Genomic DNA, 17,756 nt, shown 5'->3' with positions numbered 1-17,756 from the left:
CGTTTGTTTGAGCTTATACATTCTGATCTTTAGACTTCTCCCATCTCAAGTATTTGTGGCTTTAATTATTATGCTCTTTTCTTGGATGATTTCTCGCATTTTCTTTGGATTTTTCCATTACGTGCAAAATCTGATGTTTTCTCCGTTTTTAAATACTTTCGATCTTATGTGCTAAATCAATTCAAAACCGACATACAACTTTTTCAATGTGACAATGGGCGTGAATTTAATAATCAACCACTTTTGGATTTCTTTAAAAATCATGGTATAAAAATTCGCTTTTTGTATCCATACACCTCACAACAAAATGGCAAAGCTGAACGCACCATTCGAACCATCAATAATATGGTTTGTACATCGTCGTTTCAAGCATCCTTTCCTCATAAGTTTTGGGTCAAAGCCCTTCTATCTTCAACTCATATGTTCAATCTTCTTCCTACTTCTACCTTAAACTTCAAAACTCCTTTTAAAATTCTTTTTGGCTTCTCTCCTACCTACTCTTATCTTAGAGTTTTTGGTAGTCTTTGTTACCCCAATACATATTCGAAAACTCCTCATAAACTCGCTCCTCGCTCTTCTATTTATGTTTACCTTGGTCCGTGCACTAGCCACCGTGGATATCGTTGTCTTGATCTCATCACTCAAAAAGTTATATTATTCCGTCATGTAGTCTTTGATGAATCTCACTTCGCTTATTCTGATTTTCATCCTTCTCCTCCTCATTCTGACTATGCTTCCTTTGATTCTGATGACTCTATCTCTCTCTTATCTATGTTTCCAACTCCATCGCTGGCCACTTCTGCTCCATCGGACTCTACTCCATCGCCGGCTACTTCTGCTCCATCAGACTCTCCCTCTCCTACTGGTCCCTTAGCTCCTATTTCACCTTCTTTATCTAACACGTAACCATATCCTGCCCCCTCCTTCTGGGCACCCTATGGTCACCAGATCTCGCACATGATCTCTTCAACCTATCTTCCACCTTCGACATATGTCCTATTCCTCCCTCCACGACTCAGGCTATGTGTGATCCACATTGGCCTTTGTAACATCCCAAAAATTCATGGAAAAAATTTCATTTTTCAAAAACATTGATCCATGCAACAACTTATTCCCAAAACATTCAAGGTGGAGAATAGTATTTAAACATCATAGTAAAAATCATAAACAACCTCTACGAAATAAACTCTAGGGGATGTTGTGTAGTCACGCCAAGTCCTTCCCTTTCGAACCGGAAGTACCTGAAACCATAAACATGAAACTATAACCACAAAGCTGAGTGAGTTCCCCAAAATACCACATACCATACATATTCTTGGGCCTAGCCCGCATATTGGGCCTAACCCTTCCTAATCAATAGACCCAGCCCACTCATGCAATGGGTCCAACCCATCATACAATAGGCCCAACCTAATATAAAAAGCAAGATTCACAAAGACAGCTAGCATTATACATAACACATTCCAGTGGGTCGGCATTGGTGCCTTCGACCCACAAGTATAGTGAGGAGACTCACCTCAAACCGAAGTCAACAAATCACACACTCGAGTTTCTGCTACCACGGCTTCTCACATTGAACATATCCAATATCAATCCTAATCAATAATTATGGTAATAACCCATAATCAAAGGTCCAATCATATTCTATCATGCTAAGGGGTAAAAGAGTATTTTACCCTTCCCATATTTGGCCCAACAAATCATGGCCCAAACCCAAAATGACCCAAAGCCCAAAATGGATTCTGGTGAGTACGCCCCACGTACCACCATTGTACGCCCAATGTAATGTGTGCTCGAAGAAGAGGTAATGGGCTGAAACCTGTTACACGCAACGTACTGGGAAGGTACGCCCAGTGTACGTCGCTGCTACCTAAACTCCACTCCAAGTCTTAATACCTTAAGACTTAAAGTCCAACTCCCAGATCTAACTCTAAGGGATGTCTTAAGTCATAAAGTTCCTGACTTTATGACTTTGCATGGCTTAATGGTGTTCAAACCAAAGCCCTAGATTCATAACTTCACCAAAAGACCACTAACTCATGCATGGAAGAGATATACCCATCAAGATTCAATTTCTATGACTTAATGACCTCATAAATGGCTAGAAATGAGGCTCAAAGGTTCTGAAGTACCTTTTACTCACAAGATCCAAGCCATGGGACCAAAACATGCTCATAACCTAACCCAAAACTAGATCTACACTAAAGAGCCATAAAGTTTGAAGCTTTATACCTCCAAAAGCTTGCAAAGATGATAAAAGTCCTGGATCTCGAAGCTCTAGCCGCAAAAATCCCCAAGGATGAGCTTATCCTTCTTCGACAAAGCACCAAGAACACTTTGAAGGTCCAAAACAACCTCTCAAAGATAAGGGTTTCAAAATTAATGAGGTTAACCTCAAGGGAGATAATGAGGTTATATAAGGTCCAAACCCTAAATTTTAGGTTTAAGAATCATGTGAGTACGCCCTACGTACCATATATACGCCCGACGTACTCAAAGGATGACCGCACTTCCTTCATGCAGTATGCCCATCATACTGACCAACACCCATTTCCTTCCTAACTTCCAATGGTCATAACTTATGCGTCCCAACTCTATTTTCGGCGTTCTTTATATGCTCGGAAAGGTAAAGAAAAGACCTACAATCCCATTTAATCTCCTTTGACTTAATACTTACCAAACTAGAATCCTTAATTTGAGGAGAAGTCTGAAGCATTGCTTTCACCATTATACCCTTTGATTCCAAAATACATTCCAAGAGCTTGGATCACATAACCTAGATAATCCACATCCAATTGGGTCTATAACCCAATCCCATTGAAGTCTAGGGCCCTAATTTGATTCATTAATTGCCCATTGATCAACAATTCATGAAATAGGAAACTTCTTGAAACAGGATGTTACAACATGCAACTATGAATTCTGAAATGTCTGCATTTCTCTCCAAAAACACTTGGGATCTTGTTCCAAAACCCTCATTTGCTAATATTGTGTTTTGTCGATGGTTGTATTGTCACAACTTTGACATCCATGGTCGCTTGGATCGCTACAAAGGTCACCTTGTTGCTCAAGGTTTTTTTCAACCGTCGGGCCTGGATTTTGATTACACGTTCAATCCTATTGTCAAACCAGTCGTCATCCGTATTGTTCTCAACATCTCCATTTCTTGCAATTGGCCCATCCATCAGCTTGATGTCAAAATGCTTTCCTTCACGATGATTTAACTGAGACTGTTTACATGCATCAACCTCCTGGCTATGTCAACAGTCAATTTCTAGATCATGTATGTCGTTTATGTAAAGCTCTTTATGGGCTAAAGCAAGCTCCTCGTGCTTGGTATCAACATTTTGTTGTCTATTTATCCATGCTTGGATTTATCAGTAGCAAATTTGATTGCTCTCTCTTCACCTATCGTCGCGGCCCCGCTACTATCTACCTCCTTCTATATGTTGACAACATCATTCTTACCGCCGCTTCTCCTACTCTTATTTCCTAGGTCATCTATGAACTTTCCTCTGACTTACAATGTCTGATCTCGAACCTATTTCCTTCTTTCTTTGTATTTTTGCCACTCATAACTCTTTTGGCCTCTTTCTTTCTCAATCTTCCTTTGCTAAGGAGATCATTGCTCGTGCCAATACGACCACGTGCAATCCCTGCAGTACCCCTGCTGACACCAAAAGCAAACTTGTTCTTGGCGGTGATCCGGTAGATGATCCTACCCTCTATCGTACTCTTCCTGGAGCTTTGCAATACTTGACTTTCACTCGTCTTGATATTGTGTATGATGTGCAACAGGTCTGCCTTTTCATGCATGACATGCGTGCCCCACACTTTCATGCTCTCAAGTGTATTTTGCGGTAACTTCAAGGTACATTGATGCATGGTCTTCTCCCCCGTCCGTCAAATGTTGACCGTTTGATCTCTTATTCTGATGTTGACTGGGTCGGCTGTCCTACCATGCATTGGTCCACCTCGGGTTTTTGTATTTATATCGAAGATAACCTCGTCTCTTGGTCCTCTAAACGACAACATGTTTTCGTGTGTTCTAGTGTCAAAGCCGAGTACTAGGGGGTAGCAAATGTAGTTGTTGAAACTGCCCGGCTTCGTAATCTTCTGCTTCAATTATCTTGTCCGCTCTTATATGCCACTGTTGTCTTTTGTGATAATGTTCGTGCCACTTGTCCAGCATCTAACCCAGTTCAACATCAAAGAACCAAACATGTGAAATTGACTTACATTTTGTTAGGGAACGTGTTGTGATTGGTCATGTATGTGTTTTGCATGTCCCGTCCGCTTATCAGTATATATATATATATATATATATATATATATATATATATATATATATATATATATATATATATATATATATATATATATATTCACAAAGAGTATACCTACTCAGTTATTTCTTGATTTTAGAAATAATTTAGACATTAGAGATTCTCCAGTTCAAACTACGGAGGTATGTTAAATAGTTTAACTATATTTTATTAATTTGTATAGTATAGGGACCGATTGTGTATCTTGTATCCTATATATATTATTTCAATACACCTAATCCTAATTTCGGGTTTTCACATTATTCAACAAAATTGCCTTTGACAATTTTAATAGAAATTTGAACTAGGATCTAGGCCACTTAAGTTAACAACCTTGTAGTATGTCGTCTATTAGCACATTGTATTCAATCAAATATATTTATTTTTCAATTTTTTTTATTTTTGTATGAATAAAAGAAATTTTATTATAACATAACTTTCATTATTTTATATTATAAATTTTAAAATAAGTTTTTTTTTTTTTTGGAACGGCTAAGTATTATAAAACTAAAAAACGCTGATGCAATGAAAATCACATTACAAACAGGAAATGATAATAATAGAGTTTTGAAGCCAACTAATATGGTCGATGTGTTTATTGCGAAGAGTAAATTTGCGATTCTAAATATAACTTTTTTTATATATATAAGCTAAATTCATTAATATTACAATAAAATTTGACAACTAATAGACGACCATCGCTAATTATATTTGTGACTGAAACAGAAAAACTATTCATTTATACATAACTAGATGAGTGACCCCGCAATTAGTGACTTTTTTGTTTCTCCCACAGTGAGAAAACTTGTCATAACAAATGAGAACTATAATCTTCATAGTCTTTAGAGTGCCGTACAACAAAAAGTCATAATAAGTAGTTTATTGAAGCCATAAATAGAAGAAACAACACATGAATCATCAAATCATATGAATTATTATTATTAACTTCTAAACAATTGCAAGCAATGAACTTTATTTAATGAAAAGATATGAGAATACGCTAAATGGAAGTGACCATTACAATATTCTCCAACAATAACGTGTCTTCAGCCTCCTTGAAGAAGGAAATGCACATCCAATCTTTTGCAAGCATTTGATCTCATGCCACATAACGAAGAAAAAACCAAAAGGTTAAAATTTTCTATAACCAATAGAAAATTTTAAGTAAGTTGGTATTATGGGTAAAAATTAAAGCATAGAGGTTAAGTACGTTGCTATTTCTCACAATATAAAAACGAAAAAAAAAATCAAAGGGGAGCTGGACAACCAACCGGTAATAAACAATTGCATTAAAATAAGAAAATTATATTTTTTTTTGTACTGTATTGAAATATGTTATTAGAATCAGGCTAAACTGGTGTTGATAAATACATAATATGCAACAATGTAATTTTGTTGGGTTGTTTATTTTTTAATCATACCGGCAGTTTTTTTTTTTTCTTATCACTTTGAAAAATGATTTTTTTTACTATTTGAAATAATGTCAATGACAAATGTGTAATGTATGTGTTTAAATGCAGCAAATATGAAAATCTTGAAAAAAAAAAAAGCAAAGATTATTGAAAATATTGAAATAAAAAAAAAGCTAAGGGTTTGCATTTCCTTACCACATACCAACATCATCTAACCCATGGCATACTTACCAAATGTATGTAGCAACATCAGAAATGTCAAACTCCACCAAAGCACAACAGGGGCAAAATAGTCAAAAGTGGAATTGAAACATCTCACAACATGTAGCTGCACCGGGTTGTACTTTTTCGGCTTTGATGATGTCCCAGCTAACAAAATCTTCGCTTCATTGACTGTTTGTTTTTGGATTTAGCATACGTTCATTCATTTTTGTACAGTAGCATCTTACTTCCATTTTATTCTATTATGACATCGTACTTTTCGACTTTTTTTACTCTAAAAGTTGCATTATAAAAGTTCCAATAATATATAAATAAATAAAAATAGATATTTTGACCAATAAAATAAATAAAATGACTAACCTGATGTAGGTTTTTAATTGGCACCTTTTAGCATTTCATACCCAAAAAACATTATATAGGGGCATTTTGGACAAAAAGCTGTTAAAAATCATTATTTTTTAATAAAAAGTAAAAGTATGTAGGGGCATTTTCATTAAAAACTCTTGAAATAATTATTTTTTTAACAAAAGAACAGTATGTAGGGGCAGTTTGGTCAAAACTGTTAAAATCATTTTTTTATCAAAAAATAAAGAGGACATGCATATTAACGGTAAATAAAAAACGTCTTCTGCATCGAAATATCACCAAAATTCAAAATTATATCAATGTTGCGACAAAATAATGTACCTCCATTGCAATTCCATAAGTTGCTCCCATGAGTTTTAAACCACTTTTTCTCAACTCCTCAAACACCCGTGAAACTCCCTTCCACTGACTGGAGAAAGTACACACATTCAACACCTACAAAAAAAAATTTAAAAACATTATTTAAAATAAATAACAAAAGTCTACAAATTTGAACTATAAGTCTTTTAAAAATTCCTCTTACAGTATCATATACGACCAAATCGAGTCCAACAACAGGATCCTAGTTTTTGTGAAATCATCCTTACGCTTACCAGATTGTTGCTAATCTGCAAAAAAATAAAATAAAATAAAACACCTGAACAAACAATGCTGAGGGTAACAGATAACAGGGACGGAGAAACCAGGCTCAAGAAGTAATATAGCAACAACAATTGTAACACCACCAATACGTTATGGTGAAAGGGACAGAACCTGTAAAGTTGCGCGGAATTATAACATTTGCCATTTGATTAATTTACTTCTAGGTGAGGGAACTTCAAAGCTTTGCTGGAATTATAACCTTATTTGTCATGAGAATCTGCAAATGACATGACCAAATCACGTTTATTCAAATAAACAACTCATCTTTTGCTTTAACAATCTATTAAAACTTGTCTTACCTTACGAACATGTTGTTTGAGTTCAGCCATATTACCAAGATATCTCCTATTCATTTCATATTTAGCCAAAATGCCACAGACTTCAACAAAAATTCAACCACATCTTAGATCAATAATCCAATGAAGATTTAAGTACAATTATGCAACAAATCATAATACTTACGTCCGACCATGATCTTTCTCGATAGCATCTTTATTTCCAATCTGCATTCAAATTAGGCTTTGTTATTGATCACAAGATGGTAACCCTAACAGTATCATAAGAAATAGAAAACACACCAACTGCTGCTCAACATCATAAATCAAGCTCATGTAACACAATCACACGATTTCATAATGTCCAAGATCTGGTTTCAGCAAAATATAATTTCAAATTAAGTTACCTGATAGAAATCAAGGAACCGATCAGAGACGTGTAAAAAAAACCCTAGTTTTGGAGTCGCTCTTGTAGCTTACTTCTGTGTCTATGTGCGACAACGTAGAATCTGGAATAAACAGAATGTAAGAAAGAAGAAGCCACTGTAATTTTGAAAATTAACAAACTTCAATAATACCCAAACGCCTCGTTCTTGAAGAATCACAGAGGCAATTCCTCTACAAATAGATTGAAACAGATATATTAGCTTCATGCCCTAGATAAAAAAACCTACATAATGAAAAAATAAATAAATAATTACATGGTTGATGAAAAAATAACAGGTTTGGTTCCACAGCTGTCAACGTCGTCTGCTTTTGTCCAACATATTTGGATTTGAGGAAACAACAGGCATGCATGCACAACAGATGGAGGAAAACATACTGGAACTTGGCTCTTGTGTAAGCATCTATGAGAGAGTTGAAATCCAACCGGGAACCTTATTTCGACAGATCAACAAACAAAGTCAAATTCGTCAAATTTAAACCCTAACTCGTGTTGTAAAGACCCAAAACGGATGCTTCCCTATCTGTCGCGTCCAACCTCTGCACCTCACTCATTCTTTTCCACTCGAAATTCGAAACAAAAGAAGATTAGGGCAAACCAGACACCAACCGGGGATGCAAAATAAAGGATGAATCGACCGACTCCTGCCGATGCCGATATCGATCAGAGTCGGAAGCAAATAGAGTCGGAAGCAAATAGAGTGAGAAGCAGATGAAGAAGGTTTTGAGGCGGTAATCGGTTAACATGATGAACAGTTGTCGGATTAAACATACTCCACGAACAGTGTGAATGGGAGGTGAGCAGTGGGAAGGATCGAGAAGAGCAAAATGACCGACAGTTTGGAGGGAATTTGGAGCAGAGATAAAAGGAAGACGGTGGAGCGATGAGGGAAGATAAAGTGAGCGGTGGCGGAAGGGTCGGGAAGTAAAAGGCGTAACACACCCCTTAGAGCATACGGTTGTGGGTACAAGATTTGCTCAGTGTGGCTGAGGTGGACGCGCATTGCATCTTGTTGTACGCTACCCGGCATCTAGTTGCTTCTTGTCATGGGGCTTCTTGTTGCCGTTACAACCTAAAGCAACGAGTAAAAATATGAACATTGCCCTCTTTTTAGCCGTTGTCAACAGTCAAAACAAAAAATAAAAAAATAAATAAAACATATTTATTCTCAAAAAGTTTGTGTTACATCTTGTTGTTCATTTCCCCACTCGGTGTTATAACACTATTTGCTTATATGGCATGTGAGATGACACAACTTGATGTTGCATCTTGTTGCCCACATCCAATGGTCTTAAATTAAATAAAAAAAAAGGAAAAGAAGTACAGCAATCCAAGCGTAATTGGGTAGGAAAACGGCTAAGAAAGCATACAACAAACACGTGGAGGGTAAGCAGGCGAAAATATGAGGAAAACGTCAAATACCGCCCAGAACATAAACCATTCCAAATTAGAAAACCCCGGTATAAAGTGAGGGCCATTTGTGACAAAAAACAATGAAGTTTACTATTCCCTAGCATGGTCCAAGTTTAATATGTATATATAATAAACGACGATATTTTGGGACGGAATCGCGACAGAAGCCACCTGATTCCAAAGTGTTTTGCAACAAACCAATACGTCGCTAATTTTGTTGATGATCTATCATTGTTGGCCTTTAGCGACGAATTTTCAACGAAAATTCCCGTTGCTGATTCTAATGCTTCTAGTATGTAAACTAAATTTTGGGCACCTATCACGACATGGGTCGTGTGCGGTCGCACCCCCCCCCCCCAACCTCCTCATGGTCGGCCCTGCCAACCAACCCATTTAAGATTACACTTATTGATATTAACAAACTAAAATAAAATTGCATAATAAATATGTCGAATAACTCTAATCTCACTTGTTAAATCGCTCCAAAAATAATAGAATTATGTAAATCTGAAAAACCCAAAACATAGTGAGAATTTTGAAGCATAACTAATATCTATGACCAAAGGGCTTCTAGTCCGGCGGTATCATATGGTGTCCTCCCTATTTGAGGTCGATGGTTTAAGTCTCGTCGTGAACATAAATAAAATTAGGTCTTAGTTTAGGAATAAATTATATATTTATATTTTTCAGTTAAAAAAAACTAATATCTATGATTTACAAATTTTATGAATATGACAAGTTGACAACCTTATATGACAACATTTAATACAACTTAATACAACTGATTTAATTTGCAATAGATTTAAAAATGGAAAGTTTAGTTTATAAATTATGATTAGGGAAGATTAGGATAAGATATTCTATTTAACGGATTAGGTAGAGGGATTAGTTGTCACTTGTCATGTTTAGATTATTAATTTTGTTTCCTATATATTTATAAAAATTCTAATATGGCATTGACATACAATTATGTAGAATATTCATTTTTTTATAGGTAGGAGATATTAACCAGTTCCACGAAACACGTTAGGTAAATTACTAGATTATAATCTTACAAGAACAACAAAAAGATAAATCATAATGTCTACAAGAACAACGAGAATGATATCCAATCTTGAGTCTTAAAATTTTTACCATAATACCAAGTATGCACGTTGAATTAGTATTATGCACCTAAATCATGTAGGCTTTGTTTTGTTTTTGTTTTATAAAAGGTGTTTGTGTTATGAATATATCTTAACGATAACCATGCAATTTACAAAATATTGTATCCATAGTTAAAGTATACTCTTATATTAATGAACAAAACTTAACATGATTGTGAATCTCTATTCTTTTGGTGAGGGGATAATTTGTTTGACCATTATAATAAGAAGTTAGTTTTTTGATCGTTATGTTTTAATATTTCAGTATATGTCTGTTAGTTGAGTTTTTTAATCAAAGATTGTCGGGAATAAACGAGAAAGATTACACACACACAAAGGCACAATATTTAACATGGTTCATTCAGGGGCTTAAACATAGATAAACAGTGCAAATACAGTCAAGACAGACTAAAGACCACAAAAGGACCACCATTTAAATGTTATCTCGCAGACCCTGTTTATAGACTAATAATCAAACATAAAACTTTGATGGCCTAGGCCCATCCATTTTTAGGCCCAAGTGGATGCCAACCAATCATAAGACACCATGCAGTTGAGAGCACCTTTTAAACTAAGTGAGTACATTTATATCAAGATCATATTTACACCAAAAAGCACATTTGCACCAAGAGTGCACATTTGGAGAAAGTCAATGCATTCTTGAAGTTCCAAAGCGATCCCCATACATGAGGGACCAGCCCGGTGCCTTTGGTCATGCTGTAGAATAGTAAACCATGTTAGAGTGCATTAGGCCATGCCTCTAGCGTATTTGGAAAAGCCTACAACACATTTGGCTTGTCCCGCATGTTGGAGTGCTTTTGGCTTGCCTCTAACGCATCTGGCCAAAAGCTTCAACCTTAATCCAAATGCTCCATTATGTCTTCAAGTCTTTAGTACTCCAAGTTCTAAAAACCAAAAACTTCCAGCTTCCTCCTGCCAATCTCTTCGTAGGGACTTAACTCCTACGAACATCTACTAAGTCCAAGCAAAGCTTGAACTTTTCCGTGAGAAATGACTTTGTCAAATTGTCTGTTGGATTAAACTTAGTATCAGTCTTCAAGATAGACAATTTGTCTTCCTCCAGAATGTCACATGAATGAAATTCAACCTGACTTCAATATTCTTTGTCTTCTCATAGTAAACTGGATTTTTCGCAAGACACAAAGCACTCTGACTGTTACATTATAAGATAGGCTTTTCCACCTTTAATCTAAGACTCTCAACTAAACCATTTAACCATATACACTCGTTTATACATGTATTCGGCTTCAGTTGTAGACAATGCAACGGTAGACTATAACATTGACTTCCAACTAATAGCACATCTATATAAAGTGGAAATATAACAAGTAAGTTATCTTATTTTCAACAGATCACCACCATGGTTTGAGTCTGCATATCTAACCAAGTCGCTATTTCATGTGTTAGCACATACAACAGACAAACATCAAAAATTCCCTTCAAGTATCGCATAATCCACTTGACTGCTTCCGGATGACATTTTTGAATTACTTATAAAGTTGCTTCTGCACTAACTTGTGATCCAAATTAGGTATGGTACATACCATCCCATACATGAGACTTCCAACAACACTCGAATATGGAACCATGTTCATGTAATTTCTTTTCTCCTATGTAGTTGGTATAGTACCTCGACCAATTTTAAAATGTGTTACAAAAGGAGTTCCAACTGGTTTGGACTGATCAAAATAGAATGATTGTAAGATTTTCTGAATGTATTTTTGTTGAAAAATGTGTAACACTCCTGCCCCAGTATTTTAAAACGCTTGATTTCCGAAAATCAGTAATAAAACGAGTAACAACCTTAGAATCTAGTAGTTTATGAGCAATATAAGCCACAAATTCCAAGCACTCCCCCGCGATACTTCTATATTGTACATCATTGAACTTTGGTTGCTTAATTTGTTTTAATCGACTTTTTCCCCATGAATTTGTGTTTATTTATTTATTTATTTATTTCCACAATATAGAACTTCTGCTTCTCTAGGGCATAAAAATTATGGATGAATATGGATTTTTGTTTTTATATTTATTTAATTTTTTGTTTTGAGTTTCTTTTCAATAATTTTGTTAGAGTGGAGGGAATACATGTAACGCCCATAGATCCGAGCTAGTCAATTTAGAGATAATAGGGGTCGAAAACGACTTTTTGACAAAAGATTATTTAGAATAAATAATCTTAACCAAGTTGTAGAATACGTCTCAAGGGTTCCGTACATATAAATAACGTTGAAATCCGAGTTATAACGAAGAAGTTATGGTCCGTCGAAGTTTTACGGCAAAACCGGCACGACATTGGGAGACGTAAATAGTGAATTTACGATGGAGGACTTTTTAGCCTTAGAAATCTAAACAAAAGTTGTAGTATACGTTAAACCGAGAACATACAAAAAACGAACGCCCAAATCTGACTTCGTATGAGGAAGTTATGAATTTTCTAAGATTTGGCTTAACAGTGCACAACCCGAAACTCGAATTTTAGATCGAGCGGTTTTTGGCCTACGCGACCTAAATGAGAATTGAAGATTTCATTAATAGGAACTCAACGGTAAAAAGACAGACGAAAACAGAGTCCGTATGTAGAAGTTATGAATTTTACGCGAACATTTAACAGTATAATATCCTCGTACTGTTAAATTTAAGATCAGTCGAGAATTAGCCGACGGAGTCAAAATGAAAGTTGTAGATCTTATTTTTACCTACGCGTGGATATAAAGAACGTCAAAAACGGAGGTCGTATGTGAAAGTTACGGATTTTAGAAGTCGGAAGTGTGCTGTGCGAAAATGGGTGATGTGGCACAATCTTGGCCATTGCTTTCTCCCCAAGTCTTGCCACTAGATGGTGACATGTGGCACCAAGTTCAACCATTTTTCACCCTATAAATAGAACCTCTCCCACCCTCATTTTCTTCACACATTTCTTATTCTTTCTTCTCTTTACTCTCTCTCTCTCTCTCTCTCTAGAACCTCTCTCTAGCCCCGAAACCCCCCGAAAAACCTAGGAAACCTCCCTAGCACGAGGCGGAAGCCCCGGAGTGCTCGTCGGCTCCGAGAAGAAGAGATCTTCGGCTCGGGAACGCTGCTCCAAGCAAAGCCCGGTTTTTTATAAAACCCGCTGTAAGTGAGCTACACCTACGCTATTTTTAATATAGCTTTTATTTAATTATAGTAACGTTATTAGGAACTTATAATAAGTACTTGGGCTATTATTATGGGTTATATAAGTATTTTTTAACGCTTATATAATAGTAATAATAGCTAGACTATTAATTAGTCTCGGCGAATAATATACTAAACTCTAGTGGTAATAATACTAGGTTTCGTCGAAAGAAATTATTTTTAAGAAGCGAAGCGCTGTCTGAGTTCGGAATCACCACATTTTCAAGTGAGTGCATGGTCCCTTTCATCTTACACATAGATATGAAGTATTTAATATAAATTATGTGCTATGTGTGCATATTGTCTGAATACTTGCTGTCTATGCTGGGTGAAATATTTCTATACACGTTTTAAATGATTTAAATTGTATATGTATTTTACATCTACAAAACGTGTTGGGTAAAACATGGATAGATGTAATAGTTGCTGTGTGACCAAATAAAATAATGGGAGGCCTCGATATAGATGTTATTGATGATCCAGTCATCTAGCGGAGTATAGATGACGACCACAGACTATTCTAGACAGTCCAGTGGAACGCTAGCAGACTCGCAACCTGTAGGTGTTTATTTGAACTGTGTGCTCACCAGCAGTACTCCATCCCCCACATGGTTGCCTTATTTGACATGAATTGTTGAGGAACCCCCTGAAGCATGTGTTGTCACCCCGATGAAAGTCCCTTAGACTAGGTCCCTTGTGTTAGATGTTTTAGGGACGTAAAGTGAGGATAACGGGAACGGGTAATCGGGTTTGTTTGGTTTGATAAAGTTAATAAACTTATTTATTGTGGGTTGAAAACCCTATGTACTCATCAGGTTTCCCAACCTGACCCACTCAGTTTATTTATATCACAGGTGTTGATATGAAGTCACATTACACTGAGAGATTAAGGAGATATAAATCACTAGTGATAATGAATGTAAGTACTGTTTATGCTTATGTTTCTGTATTGACGATGACATCCCAAATGTTTTAAAATGAATAAAAATACTTTTCTTCGGAAATGCTTTGATAACGTATTTATCATGTTTTACTGGGAACAAATTCCGCAACATTTTTATTAAAAGAGGTACTCTGATTTTTATAAAGCATAAACAAAATCAGTTTTTCTGGCCGAGAAAATGGGGATGTCACAATACATCTTCCTCAACTCTCTCGATCATCGTGTCACCTAATAAGCTTTACATCAGTTTTTTTTTCTCTCATTTTTATCCTTCACAACTATAACACAAATACTCCATCTTTTCCAATGCACACAATTTTCTTTTAAAAAAATATTAAAATATTTACCAACTTAAAATTAAATAAATAAAACTAAAATTAAAAATAATGTTTCATTCAATAAACACTCTACTACAAACGAAAAGTTAAAGCTTAAAAACGATAAATGAAATGGTTAAATGATACTTGAAATCCTAAAATGATAATTAAATCCTTAAAAAAATCTACCACTCCCGAAATTGAATCGGTGCAAAGATTTTTTTTTTTTTGCAAGCATCACATTTAACATCTTCTAATCAAATGATCATGCGGCTTAAGAAAGAATTGTGTATCTTTTTCAAAACGTCTTTCTTTCAGAATGTGTAACTCCTCATCCAAGATTAGTTTTTTTTATTTAAAGACTCCTCCGATTTACACAATTTATTAGTTCGGCGACGCTCTTTATTTTCCTCTTCTTTGTCGTTTGTGTAGGCGCTATGGTTGCTTTGATTCACGAGGGTTCTGATATCATCTAGCGATGAGGATGCATATACCATTTTCTTCCCTTTTTCGTTGTCGAGTTTGTGGTTATTCAACATGAAACTCTACAACATGAAACTCATCAGTTTCCTTGTTAAAGTGATGAAAATTTGGGCATCCAAAGAGGCTGTGTATGTGATGAAGTCAAATGTTTTGGTCATTTTTATGAAGGATGTGAAGATTTTCACCCATTACGCTAATGGTTAGCCATTTCGCATGGTGATTTAGAATATCCCGTGTCGTCGAATGTTGAAAAGGTTTTGATCTGAAGACTTTGTGATACTTAATTTGTGTTAACTTTAAAACATCGACGTTTGATCTCTTGCTAGCATGGATGTTGCACTTGTTGTTGTAGATGCTTGAAGTTGTTAAATTTCTCCTACAAATCCTTCCATTTTGAGTACGACCGATATAACGAAGTTGCGTACTGAAGTGTTCTGGAACTCGCTGCCAAAATAAGTCTACTTGTTGATGATTTCCCAGTTCTTCGTCTTCTGAAACACTAATAAAATCCTTGGACATCGTCACTTCTTCTCTTTCTTACCATGGTCGTTGTTTTACCCGTCGGGTAAAATTTCTTGCGGGTTTGGCTTTGGTTTGAGGGGTGCGTTAGGTTTCTTCGCTTGATTTGTCATTTTGGTTTTGAGGGATGGGTTGCGTTTTGTTTTAACAATTTGTTGTTTTCGGGATCACCAAAATGCTATATGTTAGGAACGCAATATGGCATAGGGGTTTCGAGGATGGAATATGGAGTTTGATTTTATGGGAACTTATTATAAACGAGGGTAGTCTTGAGAGAATCCAAATTGGTTATAAGATTGTTCCACCGACATTTGTTGATGTTGGTGTTGATATTGTAGTTATTAGGGATAATTTGGGATTTGAATTTCGTGAATTAAGCTTGGATAATCTTGCGAACCGCATTCTCCTGAATGGTTTCTTCTTTGGGTAGAGCTTGTTTTTTTTGGATTTACCATTAATAGACAAGATTTGAATTTGAAGAGAAAAATGTTGGAATGGAATTAAAGAGAGTGTATAAGGTTGGTGTGGTTTTTGAAGCGGTTGATGGTGGTTTATATAGCGAAAAAAATATTTTTGAAAACATAGCCATATAATAGCTACATTCTTGTGGGTTGGGATAGATTACCATGTGGTTGGACCCTCATCTTCTCGAATCCGCACGTCACATAATGGAGGTACTGCAGGTATCGACCCCATCTATTGCCACAAAAAGCACGACTACATTCACCCTTAACTATGAAACACAATTATATGAGACGGTGATCGTTTGTAAATTAGGTATAATTTTCCTTTTTCTAGCGAGTATTGGAAATTTTTCTATTATGTGGCGGTAGTCGGATGCTTATCGACAGGGTCAGGAGGGAGTAAATTTGTGCCTAAATGGTTAATCCTACAATTCAATCTTGTATTATGAATTATAAGCAATTTGAATCTCTTATTGTCTTTGACATATCGTTCAGTTTGGTATTATTTTTTTAAATATTTGGAATCATTTCTTACTTGTTGTATATTTGTTGTATATGTTAAGTGTGACTTGAGAGTTGAAGACCAAAAATAAACCCAACACCGATTGTTGTTTAGGGTTTTATGTCTAATTCGCTACCTACTTGCTAGTTAGGGTTTTAATTGTATTTTATATTGTCGTTTGAGCTTTTGAATAATAATATTTTCTCATGGTTACCTTAACCGAACCACGTTAAATAATCAGTCTCGTGTGTATGACTTATTTCATGCTTATTCATGACAACATTGTATTATGACTTATAAGCAATTTAAATCTTTTATTGGCTTTCACATATCGTTCAGTTTGATATTATTTTTTTAAATCTTTGGAATCATTTCTTACTTGTTGTATATTTGTTATATATGTTAAGTGTGACTTGAGAGTTGAGGACCAGAAATAAACCCAACACCAATTGTTGTTTAGGGTTTTATGTCTAATTTCCAACCTACTTGCTAGTTAGGGTTTTAATTATATTTTATATTGCCGTTTGAGCTTGTGAATAAGAATATTTTCTCATGACATGTAGATGTAGGTTACCTTAACCCGGACCATGTTAAATAATGTGTCTCGTGTGTATGACTTTATTCATGCTTATTCATGACAACAAAAAACTACAAAGTGATTGGGGTAATCACAACAATACGATTGAACTGCAACTTGAAGACAAAGACTAAACAAACTAGAATTTATCATTTTAGGTTGGAAATTTTGATGAAGAGCTTGAAGATAGGGGTGGTAGTGGCGAACATTTTATTTTGTAATAATAATAATAATAATAATAATAATAAATTTATGAGTAATGAAAAAGATATAATTAATACAAAAAAAGCCATGTGGACGCCGTGTCGGCATCATGTGGGTGTGTTTTTGTGACTAAAATGACATGTCGTGCCATGTAAGCATGGAAACTGAACAAGCCCTTCACATTGGCCAGCATGGCTTTTTTTACATCAATTTTAAAAAAGTTTAGGGAGCTAGAGTGAACGAAAAATCAATCGATGACCAAATGGGATCAAAACCTTAAAGTTGGTAGGGCAAGAGTAAGATTTAACCCAAAATTAGAAAA

General features: G+C 35.5%; 1 long non-coding RNA gene across 2 annotated transcripts; it reads right to left on the bottom strand.

The window, feature by feature from the left end:
* Positions 1-5,188: 5,188 nt before the first annotated feature.
* On the bottom strand, positions 5,189-8,664 carry LOC145121027 (uncharacterized). 2 transcript variants are annotated; one of them, XR_013714470.1, is made up of 10 exons: positions 7,944-8,664; positions 7,821-7,860; positions 7,650-7,751; positions 7,430-7,470; positions 7,267-7,346; positions 7,079-7,184; positions 6,849-6,933; positions 6,647-6,760; positions 5,969-6,130; positions 5,189-5,423 (listed from the first exon to the last, which is right to left on the bottom strand). It is a non-coding gene; the product is annotated as an uncharacterized LOC145121027 (long non-coding RNA). The 2 variants fall into 2 exon arrangements; XR_013714469.1 differs by having other exon boundaries at positions 5,189-6,130.
* Positions 8,665-17,756: the final 9,092 nt, after the last annotated feature.

This window comes from Lactuca virosa, chromosome 6 (genome assembly GCF_052849685.1).
Source record: "Lactuca virosa cultivar CGN04683 chromosome 6, Lactuca_virosa_CGN04683_v6, whole genome shotgun sequence".
Classification (NCBI taxonomy): domain Eukaryota; kingdom Viridiplantae; phylum Streptophyta; class Magnoliopsida; order Asterales; family Asteraceae; genus Lactuca; species Lactuca virosa.
Note: the sequence above shows the minus strand (reverse complement) of the source record. Positions and strands in the feature narration are given on the sequence as shown.